This window comes from Molothrus ater, chromosome 1 (assembly GCF_012460135.2).
Source record: "Molothrus ater isolate BHLD 08-10-18 breed brown headed cowbird chromosome 1, BPBGC_Mater_1.1, whole genome shotgun sequence".
NCBI lineage: Eukaryota > Metazoa > Chordata > Aves > Passeriformes > Icteridae > Molothrus > Molothrus ater.
In genome coordinates, this window is record NC_050478.2 from 86,228,613 (window position 1) to 86,250,854 (window position 22,242).

General features: G+C 38.2%; 1 protein-coding gene across 2 annotated transcripts in view; it reads left to right on the forward strand.

The window, feature by feature from the left end:
- The window catches only part of FHOD3 (formin homology 2 domain containing 3), a 377,016-nt gene that overhangs the window by 68,546 nt on the left and 286,228 nt on the right, over positions 1 to 22,242 (forward strand). The gene's annotated exons all lie outside the window — the stretch shown is intronic.

Consider the following 22,242-nt stretch of genomic DNA (forward strand, 5'->3'; position numbering starts at 1 on the left):
AAAAACAAGGGATCTGTTTTCAGGGCAGCTGAATGTCCTGGACATCTAAATGAGATAGCTTATCAGGGGTGGCTGTGGCACATGTCAGCATTCACCCTTTTTACCCTGTCTTGTTGGTAGATATTGAAATTGTGACTTAGACCTGTCAATTCTGCCTTCTTGATATGACAGCCAGCATTACAGCGACCCAACTGCATCCTGGTGACCTCTTCAGATCTGTCTGTACTGTTGCTGTTCATGTGCATAACAACATTGTTTTTAATTTTTCTTTTTTTCTTACCTCCTTGATAGTACATGAAATGTATTACAACCTCAGTACTTCTTATCAGGTTGGCTTGTTTTCTCCAGGAAGAAAAACAGTAGCACAGTTTGGCTGAAGAGCCCAAATTCCTATCTGCCTACCCTTTCTTTTCATGAATACTTTGGGGTCAAGTAACATCAGAATTATGCAGGGAACCTCTTATATTTACTTACATCCACGTCTCATTTCAGAATAAAAGTAGCTGTTGTGGATGGAGCATTTGCTTGCAGATGTGTGTTTGTCATTTTGATCACCATATCCGATTTGAAGTTGAGTATTTTAGTGTTACAAGGAAGTTTCTTGGCCAGTGTAAATTGGTATAAATGCCTTCAGCATCCACCCCTGCCTTTGTCTGTCCAAAGCAGTGGCCTGAGCAGCTGGGTCCCTCTCTTTCTGTTCATCTAGTGCTTTTTCAGTAATCCTATGGTCCTCATGGGGCAGTGGGAAGCGTGTGTGCAACTGAGAACTTGGCATCTTCCCCTGAACCTGAGGCTCCCAAAGCACTGCCTCATGCCTGAAAAAGCAGGTAGCTTGCTTGTGGCTTTCAGGGGTTTTAATCAGCCTGAGCAAACACACACACTGGGGACAAGGTGATGTTCATGTTCTGTAGATTTCTCACATGTGCTAAAGTGACTGGATTAGTTTTTCCCTTATGAGGTAATTAGGATTATGTTTCTCAGGCTCACTTCTTTGACAGTTTTGGTCAAATATAAGGAGATTAAATTTCTTGGAAAAATGGGTTTTCCTGAGAATGGGTATTTCTTTTCCGTTTTGATTCATAAGACTTTCATTAAAGATGTGTTAGCGAATACTGCAGTTTTCTCCATCTTATGTTTATTGTTCCACGTTCTCTTGATTTTTGTAACTGCCTGGTACTTTGGCTGCTCTGAACTGCATGAGTAGGAAGGCCATATTGTGCTGCTTATGTTCACAGAAAATGAATGAACACCTCTGGACAGCTGCAAAACAAATGCTGGTTAGAGACACTTGGTTCTCTGCTTTCAGCTCTGGAAAATTCCAGCCTGGAATTTTTTTTTTTAGGTGCCGCCTTTCTTTAAGTGTACTTTCTTTCTGATCATCTCCTGAAACCTGAGTACTGTTCCCTTTTGCAGCTGAATCACATGTGCAGTAGGAAAAATTTTAGTGTCTCTTGCCTGGGGACAGCTGTGCAGGTAGAAAACAGTCTACAGGCAGTTTCTGTGGGAGCATTCCTTGCTAGCAAGTGAGGTAAAAGCATAAAATCTTATTCTGTTTTCTAAAGGGAAATCACTTTGTAATCCCTAGGAACCAAATACTATATCCACCCCTTGCAACACAGGTTAGCATATTTGGAAAACTAAGCAGGTAATAATGTAGTGGTAAATAACTCCAGCACCTCAAGGAAGCAGTTATTTGTAGGAAGGTTGTGAATGCATGATCTTGCTGTTGTGCTTTGATGAAATAAAATAGGCTTGCAAGCACATATTATGAAGGTGATTGTTTTATTTTGTACACAATTATTTTATAGACGTTAATTGGATAATTCCCAATGGAAAACTTCTGATTGATTTTCATCTTCCCTTTTAAAAAGGGTGGGCAATCCTTAAGTGATTCACAAATGGTCTGTGTAAGAAAATGGCCTTTGCTGAATCAGATCAAAGCTTCATCTAGGCCAGTTCCCCAATCCTGCCTCTCTTTCCAATGGCTAGTTTGAGTTGTTGAAGTGAAGAATATAAAGAAAAGTGACAGTGTTTCACCAGAGTGTTCTCCATCCTCTGACAGTTTTGTGCTTCAGGGACTCAAAGGTGCTATCTTCAAGGTGCTGTCTATTAAGTTTGCCATCCTCTGTATATTTTTCTTCTGGGAACCTCCCCAGCTACATTTGAGACTCCCTTCAAACTTTTAGTGTATACAAAATATCACAAGCATGAGTTCAAATAATTCATCTGTAGCTGGGTGAGGGAGAGATTGTTTTTTTGGCTTCTTTGTTAGTTGATTAGTTGGTTTTGTTGGGTTTTATTCTGGTTGGGTGTTTTTGTTTGTTTGATTGGTTGGTTGGTTTTTTTTGCTGTTTTTTTTTTTTTTTGTACTTGGAAGTTTAATTTTATTCCCTGTAGCTATATTGGAAAATGAGTTTGCTATTCACCTTCAGGCTTCTGCTGAAAGCTCAGTAGCTATCTCTCTCAGTTATTCTCCCACACTCTCACCAGATCATCTCTTTAAGGAGTGGAAATCCCCATAAAGGATGGGAAAGGCCTGTAAAGTATTTAGGAATGGTATGGGTGTCCAGTGCAATAGGCTCCAGTACAAACTGGACTGTCTTTGCTGTGTTATGCTTCCTTAAAATATTTCAACAGTTACTTACTGTGGCAAAGTTGACTAATAGCAAAACTGGAAGAGCTAGAGCTGTATGTATAATGTTCGAGACTCAGGGTCTCACTTGTAATTGCTATTGAAAATGTGAATACACAATTTCTTTAAACGGTACTTTAATGATTCTTTCTTCTTCGTGTTTCTTTTAAAATAATTCCAAAGATAATTTTGTTCTGGAGAAGCTAAAGAGCAATGTTGCTACAGAACTGTATCATCTGAGCAGCTTCTGAGTTATAAAATTCAATTCAAGGCCATAACTATATGGAGGGTTTGTATGAGTTTAAAACCTCACTAAAATACCCAAAAAACCCCCAACCAAACAACCCAAAGTCAAAAAAACTCACACCAAATATGTAACACTGCTGTGCATTGAATTTCATGTCTCTTCTATTACCCAGTAAGTATTGGGTGTTCCTTTGTCGTTTCTTCACAGCTGTAACTCTTATCTCCTTTGTTCATTCTACTCAAATGTTTCTCCCTTTCCATGTAAAGTTTTTGTTCACATTTTTTGTGATCATGGTAATCAGCACAGTACCTGTTCATCAGATGGATTCACTAGACCCTATATTAAAATTTTGTAAGTATAAATGGGATATAATTTTAGCTCTGGACTTTCTGAGGAGTTAACAAAGATCTGAGCTTGCCCTAATACATCTCTTCTGATGTGAAAATGAAGGTGTACCCTGATGCAAGTTTAGGTATATTAAAGGAGCCAGAACTAACCTTTGTGTTCATTGTTCCAGGATGGGCTTGTCTTAACTTGAATGTGATTAATCACCACACATCTGTTTTTCATTCTAATCAAAATGTAACTAATACCTCTTTTTGCTTGCTCATCACAGATTTTTCATGAGTCCATAACAGACTCAAGAAAAAGATTTGCTGTGTTTGGCTGAAATTTGAGATCATTTGAGTAAAATTATTTGAATATCACCAGTAAATTTCAGAAAACAGGTCTTTGCTTTACGAGCTCATTACCTTATCAGAAATAACACCACTCCTCTGTCACTGTAGTTTCCCCTCTACTTACTGAACTGCCAAAGATATAGTGCTTGTAGAGGTGATTTTCTCTTCTCCCTCATGATGGTACTTCCATAAGGCTTGAATGCAAGAATTTTCTGCAGAGATTTGCTGAGGAAGTTTTCGTGTTTGGAAAGGTCCTGCAATTCATTGACCCTATTGATGACCTTTAATAATTAGGGTTTAAGAAGGTTAGCGTGGTGTCCCAACCACTAATGTCATGCCTTGTGCGCACATGGGAAGGAAAATTAAGTCCAGTAACAGCTTTCTAACTCCTGCTCAGTTTGGTGATTTGGGGGAGCTGCAGGACCCTGTGTGTATTGAGGATTAGCTAAATTCAGGTTGTGGTTTCCAAGAGGGACTTTTCTGCCTCCTGCCCCTCCACCACAATTTGCCATCCTCTCAGTCCCACAAGTGCCTCTGCTAGACTGTGTTCCTTGCTGGATCCATCAGAATTTAGTGAGATTCCTGGGAATAATGACAGTCTGTGTCCTGGCACAAGTCCTGGATGGACTACAAACACAGTGCTAAAAGATGTTTTATACATTCCTCAATTTTAACCAAAAAATATGAGCATCCTGTTTAAAAAAAAATAGAATGTTTTTAGGTAGGTGCTATGTTTCAGAGAATTAAGAAAAAGCAATCTGCATCACCTGTGCAAACTGGGAATGCATTATGCAAACCAGTAAAAATGTTCTGTTGAGGAAACTTGTTCCTTTTCCTGCTTTATATCGAACATGTTTTAAATCTCCTGATCTCCTTGTCCTCCTGTTATCTTCAGTCTCTGAACAGATTTTTCCCATTTCAAGCCAGAAACAGTTGCATTAATTTCTGCTGAAGCTCTGGGACATTAGCTTATATTGAAATCAGTCCCTGTATTTGTCAAGTACTCATTATTTGAAGGTCTGTTTTGGGTTGGTTTTTTTTTCTTCCCATTCTGCTTTGCAGTGTCTTAGAGTTGTGGACTTCAGTCACTGGTACTTGTTCACCAGCAGGAAATGTGCTGATGACTTCAGTTTTATTACTTGGTTGCTCAGTCATTGTGAATTCCTGTTTGATATGGGTTGAAAATCCTAAAGCTTTGCAGTCTGTTTGCATTTGTAAATCTGACCCACAGTGGCAAAGTAGGGGGTTTTGAGGGCAATTACTGCTGAGCAGGGAGGGCAGCTGATACACCCTGTGTACAGAGGAGATCAGTTTACGATGGAAACTCAAAAAATGTCTGCAAATCTGTTATCTGTATATCAGAAATATAAAGCAACTCATGAGGTGAAAGCATTGCTTTCCACAAGGAAAAACGAATCCTCTGCTGCTTTAGTTTTTATGCACAAGGGTGTTTATGGATGTTAACTTGAAAATTTGTGCATGCTTTCAAAACTGTGTGCTATAAAGAATGTGAAATAACTGCTATTTTGCACCATTCTGTATTAAAGTATTAAAGTTGGTTTACTACATCACATCTAGTAAAAATCACTTTAGACAAGTTTGGTTTTTTTTTTGCTAGTCTATGAAAGGATTTAAGACTGGCAAGGGCATCCTCTGAGAGCTGTACTCTGCTATCCCACATTTCATAATCTCCTCTATAAAATTCCTACTTAATATACATGGACATTGCAACAGCCACTCTTTTTTGCTTTCAGTTGCATCTACGGATTTCTAAATCCTCCTTGTAGATCTGGGATAAAAGTGAATTTCTGCTAGGCCTGCAGCCCAAGATTTAATTACTGATGATCTGACTTGGCATCCAAAGTTTGGGAACAGCTGAGTGTGCTGAATCAGATCTTCAGCCTGTGCAAATGAATTCTTTTGTAAGTCAGCTGAGAAGCTGGTACAGCCTGTATATCATTTCTGTCATGTATAGATGTGAAATACTTATGCTGACCTTTGTTGTTGCTCTGTAGATTTTGGGTTCAAAGCAGCAAGGAGCTTCCAAGGTGGAATCTGAGAGTGGAATAAAATTAAGATAAACACAGTTGGGTAGAGATCAGCAGTCAGAGATAATTAAGGTCTCATGCTCAAATTTCAGATTGAACATTTCTGTACAGGAGCACTTCTCCTTTAGGGATTCTGTAGAATTAGTTTTATGCTGAGTATATTTTCATTGCATTGATTTTAATCGAGTGTTGTATGTGGCATGTGTTCATTGACTATTGACAACTTAGAAGCACTGGACAAATGTCTAGAGTGGTGGGAAGGAAGAGACTAAGAGTTTGTCCATGAGTCTTGAATTTCTGAATCCAAGCAATTTATCTTGAGCAAATTATGACACAGATTGGTGCTGGATGCTGCTGTGTTGCATATCCTGCAGATTTCCAAAGGAGATGCTGTGAAGGCTGTTAAATTCACTAAACTTTCTCTGGGATTACAGTAGGTTATTTTGCACCAAAAAGGGTATTGAAATTTGAGGATATAGACATACTGTTGACGCTACTAAGCTAACTCAAGGGAATAAAACCTGACCAACTCCATCTTCCCTCCCTTCGTGAGGGAATGCCAGCTTCTGAGGATAAAGAATATCTAAGTGGTGTATATTCACGTTACAGTGGTCTAGGTTACCTTCATATCAAGTGCAACACTTGAATTTCCCTATTGCTTTAGGAAAAAAATGATAGTGTTACTGGGAAGTTTTCAGTGCTGCTGTGAGCAGTTACCTGGGTTGAAATGAAGCTGAGTTAATTCAATACAAGCTCACTCCTAGAGGACAGGTCAGTTGAGCAGAGGTAAAATATTGCTGCAACAGACAGAGAGAACTGCTTGGGAAAGAGATTGAAACAGAGTAAGGTAATTAGGGCAGGAGACAAATGTATTGCATGACACTACGTACATGACTAGGGCTAGAACCAACAGCAACCTTCCTGGAGGTCTTTGGCTGTAACACCAAAAGGAAGGAGTATAAAAGTGGAAACAAAGCATTATTTCTATTATGATATCTTTTATATGCTTACATGCAAGGTACTTTCCAAATACTTGAAAAGGATAATCTCTGCTTCAAAGCATTCATTTTTTGACTACAGAAATGTAGAAAGGTATATGTAGTTTAAATGACTAATTTCCCATCCAGAAAATACTTAAAACAGTTAAGGTTAGGAGTTAAACTTTAAAAAGTTGGGAACTGTGGAATTACAGTACATTTCAAAGCTTTTATTATGAACTTTTTATCTGTGTATCTTTTCTTGGCCACGTATACTGTAGAAGAAGAAAAGGCTGAATGGAGATAATTGCTTATGGAGTTAAGCTTCTGCTACTTCAGACAACTGTGTGCATTAGATGTTGGGTGAGAAGGACCTTTGCAGCAAATACCATAGGTTGTGGCACACTTCTCACCATCCTGCAGGCAATTAAAGGGCAGAGTGAAGTACTGGCAGATGTAATCACAGCCTAGAAGTGATGGTAGGCAGTGCATTTCCCAGATGTGATTTGTTCCTTAATTAAGCATGGCATAGAAGTCTTAGAGTAGTGTTCATCTTGCAGAAAGGCTCTTGTCAAATTCTGATGCGTGGCATCCAGGGCTGAGTGCAGGGTTTCTGGGGAGACTTAGGTGAATCTGTGTCATAGACTTCTTGGCACAGCTGGAACTGCCCTAATGGATGGCATGGGAAAGTTGAGGTTGTCTGTGGGAACTCATATTTTGCCAGTGGTTTTCCCAGTTATTTGCATCAAAAGTATGTTGACATTTAAAAGCTCAGATTTAACTTCAGTTGCTGTAGGGAATATGGATTAGAAACCACCAAGTTTTTCTGTTTCGGTAGCTAGATTTTCTAGCTACTGGTAGAGGAGAAAAGGAACAGAGTAGTTTCTTTCTTCCATGTCTGAACCATTTTCCCCTTTCTTATCTTTCCTTGACTGCCTCTTTGCCTCCCAGGAAGGAGAGAAGAGGGGACAGGCAGCAGACCAGATGGCTGAAGTTTGGCTGAAAAAAAAAAAAAAAAAAAGTGAAGAGTAGAGTCTTATAAAAACAAGCATTGGGTGATATTAACAAGTGGCAAAGCTTACCAGACTCACTTGTAGCTAACCTACTGATGTTCTGGGACAGAAGTGTCACTCACAGGATGCTAAGGATGACTGATAAAACAGCTGCTTCTTCTATCAACATGTAGGGCTAGGGAGAAAATTCTCATAAAATAACGATTTAACAAATGTACTTTTAACTTTCTTGCATTTCTGTAACTGAAAAGAAGATGGGTGGCACAGTGCACTGTAGAACCCTTTCCTTCTTCTCCTTTATTTTTAGGACATTAGTTACCAAAAGCTGTAAATTATCCCACTGAGTATAAAGACTGTGCAAGAAACCTTTAGCACAAGCATATACATTTGAGTTTTCTCTGAGTCGACCTCCAAGACCATATCCAACTGTTTGAATATCTTTCCAAAAGGAGGTTATTGCCAAGGACATCTTGTGGAGGTAAACCATGTGTGACTGCCAGTACCTCCAGCAGGCAATTTATTGCAGGAAAAGTGCCACGTCAAAACATAAGTCCCTTGGTTGCTAAGCACTGGATTGTGCACTTTCTTGTTCTGTTTGCAGCTCTAGGTGGCCATTGTATGGGTTATGTGTTATCTCAGAAGTTCAGTTCAGGTTAACCTCATTTATTTTCTTTTCCTTCTCCATTCCCTGTCACTTCTTCCCTGTTAGATCCACAATTTACAGGAGTATAGAAATCTGTTTTTTCTCTGTGTTGATACACAAAAAATTGGCAGTCAAAATACTCTACAGTTCAATCAGAATAAATTAATAAATAAATCTATTGTCTCCAGTATAGCAAACCAGGCAGGAGTGGCGATACAGTATATTTAAAATATAATTTGTGTGTTTCTTCATCAGCTTTTCTAGACATGGATACAACAATGGGAAGGTGAGAGGCTTTATTATCACTTGAAAATGAGTGAAATTGTGTATGTGACACTAGAATTAAATGTAAATGGATAATATTGCTAAGGATTTTGCAATCTAAATTTTATGTAGTTGTATCACTTCAATATTTTTTGTCGCATGATGACTTCATGTATTCAAGTATTAGCAGCTCACTGGATCATTGTATCTCTTCACTATTACCCCTTTTTAGATGTACACAGCCGTGTGTATTCTATTTTAATTTGAAATGCCTTTTAGAGCCTTTCAAAGAACTGTTTTCTGTGGAAGTCTTATTTAAGAGGCTGAGAGAAATGCAAAATAGTGCATTGTAAACTGATGGTTGCAAGCATTGTAAGAACCATTTACTCCTCCAAAGCTTGATTTTCACTGTTAAGGCCAACTTTTTGTGGCTGTCCTGCCAGTTCTGTGTTGTGCAGCTGCCTTTAGGCTGGCTTCTTGCTTCTGCCATGGGCTGAATGGAAAATGCTGTGGAAGAGCAGTTATCCCCCAGAGGCTGGGGTGAGTAATGATTTTTAAAGTGCTGGACTGGAGATTTGAAGCGTTGCTGTGACCAGAGTGACAACCTGTAGGAGATTGGTTTTGTGTATGGCAGGTAGTGTGTGTCCTGCAGTGTGCTGAGCTGCCACTTACTCCTCCTCCTCCCTGGAGTCAGTATCCCAGAGGCAGAGTTTGTTACACCACCTCCACCTAACTCGGTGTCCTCTTGGACCACCTGGACAGCAGGAGTGCAGTCAATCTGGCTGGCATGCAAGTTTCTGCTGTTGTCTCCAAGCAGCTATGTTTCCCTGCCCATGTTATTTCTGTCTTAACAGCTTAAAGAAAAACAAATAAAAATTCAAGCTCCACAGGACAGGGGATCCCCAAGTTCTATTTATAAAAGCTTCTTACTCAACTTTGCATTACTCTGTGGCAGCTGCGTAGTGAAGCTGCTATGCTTAAATACACTTTGACTACAGTATTATAAATTCAGTTCCTTTGGCTGTAGGGTACAATGGTGTTGGATCATGTTTTGGGGATCAGATAGAAAATACAAAGTCTTTGAGGTAGTGTTTTTGTTAATTCACCTTCAGGAAGGATTGTGATATTTAAAAAGAGATCACCTGTTAAAAAGAGAGACCTGAGGTGTGTGTACATACACAGTTATGTGTACATCCATGTTCAGCATTATGAGAAGCACTGGGCTTCTGTTTGCAGAAGGGGACAGCAATGAAAGAAGCTCGTAGTGAGGACATCAGTTACATCTCAATATTTGAAGGAGAACGAGTCATTGCCTCCTATTTTGTCATTCTCTAAAAGCAAGGGACACTTGATATTTTTCTCTTGAGATGAGCAGGTTCAGCTCCTTGAGAGCTTCTTCTCGAAGAAAGAGAAAGGCAGCGACACTACTGTTTGATTTTACTGCTCTGTTTGTTTAGGTTGTTTATTTTTACAAGCTTAATGCATATAAATTTTTTAAAACCCGTTTTTTTTACTAGAAGAGAATCTGATAGCTAAAACTGAGGAATAAGTAACTTCTTTGTTATAAAGTCTGCATTGCTACTTATCAACTTGTTATCTTGTACATCATATTTTATAAAATATGTTGATTCATTTGTTTCATAACTCTGACTAACTTTGATAGATCACTAGACCCTTATGCCAGGTAAAGAATTCTCTTCATTTTCTGAAATAGTTTGTTCTTTTCTAAAGAGACCAAAGAGCTTGTTGCTCATTCAAAATCAATGAGTTTCTGAATTTGCAGTGGCTGTGCACTGGTGTACCACGGCAATGCAGCAGTTCTGTAAATATTCAACAGGCAAATTCTCTAAAGTTTTGTGGAAATACTTCTTTTTGTTGATACACACATCAGGCACCCTAATTATCTGCTAATTCTATTACTAAAGTTCAAGAGAGTCCTGTTACAACTAAATTGCTTCTTCCCTTACTAGCTTTTCAAATTAGTGAAATACATCCTGGACTAGAGTGAGCAGAAATAAATAGTTAATTAATATTGGGTTTTTTTCCTTTGAAACCCTTTTACTTTCTTTGAGTTTGGATAGCAAATGTAGGTAATCAGATTTTGTGCCTTGCTAAAGCAGTTCAATGGGTACTAGTGGGCTGATGTGTCTATCGAAGGAAGTCAAGATCTCTGAGTAAATGGAGCCAGGTTAAGATGGAGGAAAGTTCAATTACTGTTAAAGTTGGATGCAGCAGTCTTGTTGTCTTATATTTTCTTTTCTAATAGGCTTGTTCTTTGTCACCACTCACAAGCCTATACATAGAACAGCTGCCATGAGGGCTAACAGATTGTACATATGGTCAGCATACAAAAGGGAATTGTCTTCCCCCTTGGTGTTAACAGTCCCTGGAAACCGCCAGGTCCGACTTTGCTCAAAGCTCAAAAGGGTATGGAGTATCCAATAAGAGAGCTTCTACCTAGCAGTTTTAACAAAGGATTGAGTAAAGATAGAACAAGATTTAAAACCCAGCATCAACGTCTGTCCTTGCCTTCCTGACCTGAAGTTAGCACAGCCCTGTGGTGTCCCAGTGTTTCATTTTCAGGAGCATAGCTGTGCCCAAATTTCAGTTTTGAATGTCATGCCATCCTTTGGGACAAAGAGACCTTCAAGTGTTGCCAGTGATGGATGCAAACAGACTGCCTGATGGCTGAGACTGTGCATAGGCTATTGGGAGTGGTGGGGACAGTCTGCATCCCTAAATCTCCCTCTGTCCAGTGGCTCAGGCCACGTGCAGGAGGTGTGCAGGCTGAAATCTGTCCATGGGGGTGAAGTGAGGTCAGTAGCTCTGAAAGGCTTTTTTCAAGTAGGAAGCAGGGATGATTCTTGTTTTCTGATGCACTGTGGGGTAGTGACAGGGAAAGGTCCCACTCCTGGTGGGTTGACAAGCACTTGTCTACCAGTATCTTCTGGCTGAGCACAGGAGGGGTGCATGGGTGGCCCTCAACAACAGGAGGTTTTTACATTTAGTTTTCTTTCTTTAAGTCAATATGTTGGGCTGTGTCCTTTAGTTGTTAATTGTGTACTGAAATGTTGAGAATATTTATTTCCTGTAGTGTCAGCATTGCACTTAGTTACATTACTTATTCCATATTACATATTTTGATTTTTGTCTTTATATTAGGAACTAAGTAATAAAATGTAGCTTAAATTTTAAGCTATTACTGAATGCTAGAGTTTTGTCAGAGGGGTGGCATTGTCATTACAGCTGTCAGTAGTATACAGTACAAAATTGGCCTTGCTGAGATACATTCTCTCTGTAGCAGAGACTGATCTCTCTTGGATTGGGTCTCCTCTGGTTGTACTGCTGAAAATGGGAACAGGCATAGCATTCTGTGGTGTGGGGAATCATGTATTCCATGCTGCTTAAGTTCTGAGTCCTAGAGAGGTTTGGGCAAAAAAGGCATGTGTAGGCTTTCTGTAGTGCAGAAACTTTTTAATCCTCTGTTGTTTGGAGATTACTGAGCTTGTGCACATTATTGAAACATGAATATTTAAACACTAATACTATCCCTGATCATTGTTTGTAATGACTATTTCATCAGTTGCTAATTTTACTGTATAGGAAACTGTCATATTCATAAAATGATAGCACAGTTTGAACAATGGATTTTTTTTAATGCATACTGCAATAGAATTAGTTTTGATTTGTCATGTAACTGGTGTGAGAGTAGATTCTTTCATTGATTCTGATAGTGCTAGTTGTTTGTTAGATTTATTTAAAAAGTTAGTTCATGATTTTGTAAACTTTTGAGGCAAAGTTTTGCCTACTATATTTTGAGATCTATCAGTAATTCTGGAGAGTATCTAAGTGGGAGATTTTATTTACAGTATGTATGTGTTAAGATGTTCTTAAGATGTTCTTTTAAAAAGCTGGATTTTTTAGTCCTGACTCCTACTTGATCATAAATGGATCTCTAGAATAAAAATTCTAGTTACATGCAAATCAATGTATAATTTGGTAAGATATGATCAAATGTTGACACTGATATGATTGGTGTTGGAGGCCTCTTATTCTGTACTATGTATACAACTCAGAGTCTTCAAATTGCATTTAGTTGGCCCTTGGCTGCTCTCACCCTAGTTTGTGTCACTCACAGCTGTATAAAAGACCAGTCATTGATTTGGGCTTTCACTTTGTCCTTAGGAGTTAGAACATTTGTTGTGTGTCTGGATCATGATTTCTGGTTTAATTTATGTCCAAAAGAAGGAATATGATAGCATACTCCAAAACTTCTCTGTAAACCAAAGCAATGAATGATTAGTGGGAGCAAGCTGGAATTTTTTTTTCTTTCAAAACAACTCCAGCTGCTATCAAAGGCAAATTTAGCTGTCAAGAGAGGTTCCAGAAAATCAACTGATGGAAATGCTTTGCTGTAGTTCTCCATCTAGCCTGTCACATCTAGCAATGTCACTTATGCAGCAAATTAAAAAAAATGCTGTTCAACAAAGTCCTGCCATTGATGTCTTTCCTTCTGGGGTATGGCAATGATTTACCATGGGCCAGAAAGTGTTCTATTGCTGTTTTCAAGGTGGTACCATTGGTTCAATGAAATAGAGAAGTCTTGCTCATTTACATTTCTGGCTATGGCTGTTGTCAGGCCTTGGGCCAAAGGGGGATCCTGCACCTTTCCATGTCAGGCTGTTATTTCTAGTGATTGTGGCAGTGGGTGGTGTTTGCTGGTTAGGCAGTGTGACTGGAAATGCAAGAACATGAACTGGAGAGTTATTTCCGAACTGGTGTTTCTCAAATGTGTAATGTGCTATGAAAAAGCAACCCGGGTGTGTATAAGCACTCACCCTCTACAAGAAGATTTTCAACACCCTTTTTTTGTTAAATGTTCATGTATTTAATAGAGTCTATATATATATATGTGTGTGTGTGTATATATATGTATAAAGCACTATGGTTTTTTTTCTGTATTGACATGGAGTTGCTGCAAAAAACTCTCAAAATAGCACACTAAATTTATTTTACGTTTCTGTTTTCACATCATCACTTCATTAATAAAGCATTACAAAATTGAAGCAAGATTCAAGATACCTGTTTTCAGTTTAGTGTCAGAAGACAAAAGTGGATGTTGGTTAGTTATAGTGAACATACCCAAAAGTTTCTATGTTCCAAGTGAACTAGTTGTCATCATTTCACTATGTAATTACCCAGAGAGATTGCAAGTGGTCTGTGTTCTGAGTCTAATCCCCAGGGTGCTGGTGCATATAAATAACCCTAAGTGCATGAACAGACTTCAGCAGTTGTGCTCAGTGCACTCTTATGCTGCAATTGCTGTTCTTTGGATGAGGGTCTCAGTGGAGTTGACATGCCACCAAACTGCAGTCATTTTGCACCTTTCAAGAGAGAATTGTTGCTTTGTAGGACTGAAAAATACCTAAACCAGTGTATAGCATACTTCTTCATGCAGAAGAATGCAGTCTTTGTAGTTCTCAGTTTTCTTCCTTCTTCTGGTAGTAATTTGTGTGTGTTTATTAAATATGTCCAATATGTGCATGAGAATGCTTACTGTACTACCCATTCAACTCTTAATTATGCTGTGGCTCTTTGTCTTGAGAAATTTGAGAGAACAAAGGATTTGTACTTGACTCCATGGAATTTCTCTTTACGCAGTGTGCAACAATACAAATAGGTTTAGAGCTTTATTGAGTTAAGCACTCCTGTAATTTCAAATGAGTAAGTGTAATGTGGAAGGTGGAGTCTGTCATATGGGAAAAACATGTACCAGCTATTTCACAACTACTATGTCTTTTATGCTGAAAAATGCCACTATTGCATCTCTTCAGTGTCTTCATTCTTAGGTTGTGTGTTTTGCACTGTCTATAAATGTGCAACTGTAAATTGTATTGAAATGAATTAGATGTTGTAACTAAAAGGACTATACCCCAAATTCTGCACATGCTTTGTTCTTGCACACTTCAATTTAATTTTACTGGGATGGGATGGGGTGGGTGCCTTGTTGTTTATTTTTTTATGGATAGCGTTTGGGCTTTTTTGGTGACTAAAAATACAGAGTGAATTCAGATTCACATTGAGTAATCCTTTCAGGAATAAAACAAACTGTGATGCTTAGGCAGAATGTCAGGGTCTTTGAATTTCTAATTTTTAGTGAGTTTACTTGAAGCTTTAAAATACTGTTTTTAAGAATTGCCTTGACAGTGCTAATATGATGACTAAGTCCAGCAATCTAGAAGCTTTTGGAAAGCTGGAAACTGAAATGTGATGCAAAATAGATAAACAGAAAACTCTTAGCCAACCTACATTTGCTTCATTCAAGCTGAATAAATGATGCATAGTGGTTTTTTCCAAGTCTTGGCCAAGGAAGCATATATAGTCCATGATAATGCTGAAATTCAGGGTGAGGGAAAAAAAACCACCTGAATTTAAGACAGGAATCCTTTGTGCATTCTTTTTACAACAATATCTTCAGTTACTATCCATAGCTATCATCTGGATTGCGAAAATTACTTTGGGAAGATATCAAGCTGTTCACCAAATCAGTACAGATCACTTTGTGATGTTGCAATAAGTATTTAGAAATGCAGACATGGAGTGTGGTTTGTAAGGAGGCAAGATTAGCTGGTAAGGGAGAATCTAGGCAAGCTACTTGTTACCTCTTTTTATGAGTGTTGTAAAGTAAAAATATCTGATTTATTTCTTTGACTAATGTATTTCTTATGAGGAGATCAGAGTCAATTGCATCAATTCCCTGATGAGGTTTTATCGATTCCTTCATATCTAGTTCTGTATATTTCTCTAATGTGTTCAGGTTCTCCTCAGTTCTCTACATATCTTTATAATAAATATCTTTATTTTTACCAGTACCACTGAGATGAAGATAGCATTTTTTTTTCTCAAGATGTGCAGGAAGCAAGGAAGAAATGGGTTCTTTGAAAGCTGTTCAGTGTTTGATCCCAAGAAATTGGTCACGTTTTGTTTTGCCATCTGCACGTCACATTTGTTTTGCCATCTGATTTTGGCATTAATGTTACTTAGTAGCATGTCATGTTCTGCTCAGTGACTGAAAAAGAATAAAGAGGATATGAAAGTAACAAATTAATTTAGTAACAAAAAAGTAATAAATGAAATAAGGCACATTAAAAAAAATAGGTATACTTTAAAGTGTGGAAAATGAGAACACTTCTTTTCCCTTAGATACTATGGTAGGTAGGATCTTTCCATGCATGCTATTTCTGCTCCCTCCATTCTTTCTCTTTCATACTCATATTTTCCACAAGTTTTTCCAACTTTCAGAGTTTAGTTAATTTCAATTCTTTTCTATATATTTCTGTATTTCTGAAGGTAGTAGTAATTATAATAATAATCATTTAACATATTGCTATCATTATTTAGCAACTTAATTGGAAGAGCTTTAATTTACAAACAAGGATCACCTGGTGCCCTTCTGGTTAAAGTCATGGGAACACATTTCTCTTTTTTGAAAGTGTCTGAAAATTCCTCAAATTAAAATTTTATTTCAGTTATGGTTATTATTTCCAGCCTCCAGTTGGAAATAATTGGGTTTAGATGGTCATATTAAACTGGAGGGGGAAAATGCATTTTGATTTTGGGTGTGTTTATAATAAAAGTGATATAATAATTATTTGGAGTTGAAGATAAGAGTAGAAACTCTAAAAACCTTGTAAGCTACCTGTGGGATGACTTAGGGGTCTCTGAAGTTGCATAGCTTTACAGAGCTTGATTTCCACTGAAACTGGTTGGAAAATACTAGCACATGAAGCTGGACAGATACAAGAAGCAATAAGAGCCTGAAATTTGGATGTGAATTTTACCATTTGTGTTGGGTCTCTAAATAAAATGGAAATGATGGAATTATTGAATGTGGAATGGAAATGGAGTTATCAAATGGAATTATTGTGTGCTTGCATATAAGAAGATAAAAGTGAAGTTTTTAAGGTACTCTGTTGTTATGCTTGAGGAGAAAAATTGTAGAAGTACCTTTCTCTAATTCCCCTCAGTTGCTTCCTTTAAGTCCTTCACATAATCTGAAGGGTGATTTTTTTTGTGTGTGCAGCAGTGCCAACATCCTGAAGAGATGCAGGGATGCTGCTCTGGAAGCAGAGCGCCTCTGGGAACTGCTGCCTTTATCTGTCCTCCTTGAGGTGGGATTGAAAGATCTTTGATGCCATTTGCATGTCAAACAGCAGCTGGGAGTCCCAGGGCACCCCCTGAAAGGCCTTTGCCACCCCTGGCACAGGGGGCTGTGGGAAAGCAGCAAGAGCAGTCAGGGCTTTGTGCTGCTGGCTTTGTTCAAGCCCAAGCCCCATGAGCAGTCACCTAACTGCACCACAGACAAAAGGCAGCAACCTGAGAAATATTGCACTTGGATCAGCATGCAGGCTGCATTTCTCCCTGCTGAAGTTACACCATCACTGAAAACATGTGAATGTAAAGTTGGTTGAAAGTAGAATAGTATGAATGTTTCCTTGAAGTTTATATGGTTTATTAATGGTGGGTTTTATAACAATTTCTGTTTGTAAGTGGAATATTGCTCTTTTGTTAGCCTACCTGTGAAAGTTGTAGAGATGAGCCCATTAATGCTTCAGTTATTTTGAAATGGAGACATAAAAACAAAAGGCCATGAAATCATTTCATAAGTCTTCCTTGTTCATTGTTTTGGTGTTAACACAGAACAAAAATGAATAAAGAGGAACAAGTACTATAACTCTCTCTGATAAAAGATGAGTAAGAAGATGTTTCTTGGGATGACAGTTCTTGCTGGTGGGCTGTTTGGTTATTTTTATCTAAAATTTTTGCATGAAGGAAGGGGATCAATGGTGTCATATTTACAGCTGTGTGTAGTGGGGTAAAGTCTAAGTGTTACACCTCTTGATTTCTTTGGATGGAGGTAAAAACCAGCTTAGTCCATGCTTTTTTAAAGAGTATTTTTCTTAGCTGCAGGTGGAAAAGTCCTTAAGATGAATATTTCTGTAGGCTGTAGCAACTTAAATGAGGTTTTGGCAGTGCTGCTGTCTTGTAATAATATATTTCTGACATGTTGCTTTTGACCATTTGATGCTTAAGAGCATAGTTTGTAATTCTTCAGAAAACATGGAAGAAATTTAACTTTGTCAGTGGTTTCAAATATTGCCCTCTCTATGTTTTAAGGCCTTACCTTACTATGAGTTTTGGAAAGTACAGTATTGACTTCTGCATAACTCTCTTTTAAATTAATTTTTTTTGGGGGGGGGGGGTGGGTTCTATTTTTTTTTTTTAAGAAGTAATAGCAAGAGGAGATGTTTGCCAAGGAAGAAAAGGAAAGGAATCTAGGAAAAAAGAATATCTTTTATATTTCTGAATGTTTCAAAAGTCAACAGAGTACAAATTTTATCTTAAGGTCTCCTTAGATTGTGTCATTTTGATCAGTAAGATTATACATACTTCTTATGGCATTTGTTGTATTGAATGAAAAACCTGATGAAGAATAGCTCTTCCAGCTGCAGAACCCAATCCACAGGCTGCTGAACTTAGTTGGAGTCTTTCCACTTGCTTCCCTGAGCATTGGATCAGCTCCTTGAAAATCAGCTTTGAGAAAGACTAAACCTGAGAAAGCTTTGAAATTCAAGAAGTTGCATTTCTAAGTCCTTTAAGAAATTGTCAAGGAGACCATGCTGTCAGAGGAGAAAGCTTTTTCTGAGCCCTTTGTCATCAGTGGATTGAATCCAGCCCTGAGATGAGATCTCACATGGGTCTGAAGTGCCCCTTGGATGCCCAGTTTAAGACTTCACAGTAAATTGTGTATAAAAGGTACATAAGCCTGCTCAGGCATTTTTCACAGGAGCTGTACCATTGGTATTTTGCCTCTGATTGGAAGTAGGTAGCACATCTTCAGTCTCCCGGCTTCAGGGATTGAAGTGGTTTTATTTGTTTATTTTATTTTACTTAATTTAATTTATAATGGTAAAATTCATTTGCAGTGTCTTGATTGCAGGAACTGGAACTTCAAGGAAATAATATTCTCCCAAAAGTGAAGCATTGTTCAGATGGGTTGCAAGGTTGTGGTGTTAGTTTTAGCTACATTATGATCTTGCCTAAAGGATGCAGTAGTTTGTATAGAAAAACCTTATCTAGTTTTGATTCCAAATTTTTTGTTTTTAGTAAACGTGGGTTCCGAACATATTTTTTTAATGCCTCTATGTTATCTTATGCTAAATTTATGCATTTATTTTATTTCATAATTAGTGTGTACATATATATGTATACAATCTAGTCTTAGCAGGATTGCCTGTAAAGCGCATGACATCATTGCTAATGAGGAATTGGCCGTGCCACAGCCATGTGCACAGGGTTCACTCTCTGTGGATGCTGCAAAGCCCAGAACAGCAATCTGCACAATGACTTAAAGCTTGTCAGTAGCCTTGCTTTTCTTAACTGTTGTATGTGTACCCTTTTCAAATGGTCCGTGGACCAATGCATGAAAGTTGCTGGTGAAATGTAGGAAAGATGATAAAGAGCCTATATGTGTGTGTATATATAATATCTCCACCTCAGAGCCCTTGCAGTGGGCTGTAGCTAGAAGGGAGTGTAGCAGAGCTGTGCTGACCTTGGCGAGCGCTTGCTGGAGCTGGTGAGGTAGAGCCAGCATCGTGCAGTGCAATGTGGAGACGTGCTGTGGATGCTGGTGGTGACGAAGTTTGGTTTCTATTTAGAGCTGCCTATTGTGCAGTCTGCATTCCTGCCCAAATCCCTCCATTTCGCTGGAGTGCTGCTCTTGGGTTGAAGTCATTAGAGAACTGCTTGAAGAGTTCACTTGTACATTCTCTATATAATTTTAGCAGCCTGCTCACAGGCTTAGTTATGCCAGGCATGATACTGAAGAGAGTTTATTATCTTTGGAAACTGTTGACATGACAAAAACGCATCGGCTGGAAGTTGTTCTGTAAGCTCATATTGTAACCAGTTGAAGTCAGCTTTAGATAAAAACATTCTCTCTGTTTTCTTAGTAGTCTTATTTCATTGATAAGTATCATGACACCATAGTACATTCAGAGGGGAAAATAGAAGAAAATTAAATCACAAATCCACTTCATTTCCATTAGATGGTTAATTGGTAATTAAAAAGGAAAAAAAGTTACAACAGTTTGTAGGTGTTAGCACTGGAATATTACTTGCTGCTTTTAATTCCCAGTTCTCTGCTGAACCTCATTTTGCAAAGATTCTCCCATTTGCTGTAAACTTCAGGAACAATGAAAAACATTATTTGTTCTGAATGTTGCTGACCAGTATTGGTCATTTAAGTTGACTGTGAAGCTGAAGTCATGGTGATGCCAAAGGTAGGAATATTTCAAGTTCTGTGTCTTAGTCAGAAAGGAGTTAAATGTCTTTAGTTGCCAGAAAAAAAAAAAAAAATCTCCTTAGGTGATTTCCAGCTGAAATCATGACCTTTTTGGATGCCAGTATAAAATTAGTATCGGTCAGATAAGGGTGGGGATTGAAATGTTAGGTCATGAGCATTATTTGATTGAGTAGCAGCAGGTTTGATTTCAGAGTTTGAGATCTCTGAATTCCCAGATCAGTCTGTTACTCAGTTCAGTTCCTTTATTTGACAAACTTAAGTAGGATGTACAAAAAAAGGGAGGGATATGTGTATGGATGGAGGTACTCATGTTTAGTATGTGTATAAATCTGTTAAAGATAATGAAAAAGCCAGAGTCTTGGAAAGATTAAACATATACTTCAGTGTAGTGTTGAAAGAAGAAGCTATTAGAATTACAACACCAAATGGGATTTGAAAATGCCTTTCTTGCCAGAAACAAGAATGAATTCCATTTTTTTTTTTCTGCTCTTATTTCAATAAGAAGGATTTCTTCTCATTCCTGTGGGAATGGTCACGCTTTTGAGCAGATTGGTCTCTCTTTAATTAAGATCTTGGACATACCACTAACCCAAGTTTCCATGTAATAAATTCTTCTTAGAAAAATGTGAATGCTGTTTATGTGTTTTTATTTTTCTGGAGCTTTTGAGAGAAGGTTTCAGTAAAGACACAAGGTAAATGATGAAGCATGGGATGTAGTTTTGTTCACAGGATGGGAAAGGTATTGAAATAGAAGTAATTTTAGATCTGTTTCTGTGTCCTGGTTTAATTTGTTTTCCCTTTCAAAAATGCATGATCAAGTCTGTGTCTTCAGAGCTTCTAATCTTCCAAGGGGTTTTATACAAAAAGGTTTTGAAGTTACACAGGTGCTTCATGGAAAAAAAAAAGCATCTATTTCATGGTTCCATTAGCTGGTAGAATACAGACTGCATATTGCAGTCATTTTTCATGTATGACAAGCATCACTCAAGTCTCTGGTCCTATATGCATAACCTTCATAGTATTTTCACATAGGTCTTTTTATCTCCTCTTATAACTCTTGCTTAAAAAAATCCAACAACAGCAACAACAAAAAAAACAGCCCAAACCTGAAAGTTTTTGGAAAGTTTTTTGTATAATAGCAATGTATAATAAACATTAGTGGTAGGTATATTGCCCATGGCTTGAACACAAGCATGGGGTTTTGTTGCTGCTGACTTGTTCCAATAACCCATGCAGCAGTGCTTGTGTTGACAAAAAAGGAAGTGTCTTTGACCTCCTTGTCTGCTATGACCAGCCATGGTGTGTGAGTTTCAGATTGTCTCTAAGCAGCTTTAATTTATTCCTGCTTTGCATAGGTTGGAGCCCTTTTCAGAGCACGTTTGGCTTTTGGGTCAGCATCATGTGTACTTGTTTCTGCAAAATGATGACTGAAGTGATTCCAAGAAGACTTTCTCAGGAATTAATTGTCCTTAGTAGTACTGCACATGTAAGGCACTTCTATAGTAGAATCCTGCTTCAGAGGCTGATATACTTCCACAGTAATGCAGTGCTTGCTAGGGTGAAACTTAACATTTAAAATCTCAGTCTGACACATGACAAACCTTTTCTAACAAGCTGAGAAAAATCCATTTCCCCGTTTTTCTTAGTGTTGGGTGAAGTCTGACCCTGACAGAGGCCCATGGTTATATGCTTGTTACATTCGAGTAAATACATGACTTGTCTGTACATTCCTTTAGCTTTGACAATTATGTATCTAGTATAACCTCCTCTGTGTCCATGCCTTTAACATTTTTAAGGTAAATTTTAAGTGGGTAATGAGTGTTTTGTCACACAATTTCTATCCATGTTGTAACAGACCTTAAGAGTCTAGCCAGCCTAATCAGTAGGGTGTCCTGGTAGTGTTGTCCAGAGATGTTTGGTAAGATGCCAGGGATAGGCTCCTGCAATGCCCCATGAATTTCTAAAAAGAGAAGTTCATGACCAGAAGACTGTCTTTACTTGCTGGTAGCTGCATTGTGATGGCATCCTCTGGCACATGCTATTTCCCAGGTGAGAATTGTTGCTGAGATTTTGCAGTGAACAGTGAAAATAGCTCATCTTTCTTCACCTTGGAGCTGGTTCAAAGCTCTAACCACTTTTTAAATTCAAGGATCATAATGTTGTTTCAGAGAGCATCTCATGCCCAATTCCTGTTAATACATCACTTGGTCATCTCGAGAGCAGGAGCCATAACCAGATTGTGAATGAGACACTTCTCTCTGTGTGATGGGTGGTTGTTCGATGAATGCAACCCAACTTTGATCTAGTTTTCTGTAGTCTGGGCTTTTATGTTATTAAGAAGTTATGATAAAATGTTAATAATACTTTTGTGCT